This window comes from Buceros rhinoceros, unplaced genomic scaffold, assembly GCF_000710305.1.
Source record: "Buceros rhinoceros silvestris isolate BGI_N320 unplaced genomic scaffold, ASM71030v1 scaffold28308, whole genome shotgun sequence".
Taxonomy (NCBI): domain Eukaryota; kingdom Metazoa; phylum Chordata; class Aves; order Bucerotiformes; family Bucerotidae; genus Buceros; species Buceros rhinoceros.
Window position 1 is genome coordinate 343 of NW_010427879.1, and position 593 is coordinate 935.

Below are 593 nucleotides of genomic sequence, written 5' to 3' on the forward strand. Positions count from 1 at the left end.
TCCCACCCCTGCGGGTCCCTGGCACCCAGGAGGGTGCTGCCACTGCCATGGAGGGAGACACCAATAACCAAGGGAGCGTGTTGCAGCTGGCGGCTCTGTTTGAGGAGCACCGGTAAGGAGCGGGCGTCTGAGGCACTGCAGGGCATCAGGGCTCCACGTCAGGTGGGTTTGGGAAGGAAGAAACACAGGAGAAGGTGGTTTGGAGGCTGCAGAGAAGCCGCTGGGTGATGTGCTGTTCTCTAGCTCTCGGTTCTGCCCCGGTGTCTTCCTCCCGCTGCGAGGTGTGAAGGCTGGGGGCCTCAGTGGGGTGGGACTGGCTTTGCTGGAGGTTTCTGTGGCTGGCTCAGAGTTCAGTTGTGGCATCCTCGTTCCCCCCGTGCTCAGCACCTTTGGTGGATGCTTTTTCCCCCGCTGCTGGGGAATACCTTTGCAGTTTATTTGCCGGGGAATGTCTATTTGCAAATACACAGGCAGGGGTCTGCACTGGGAATTAGCTGCCTGAGCCTCCGCGAGGATCCGAGCCTCAGACTATGCAGCTGTTTGCAGTGATGCGGCTCCTCGGAAGGGTAAGAGGAAGAGACGTGTTACGGGGG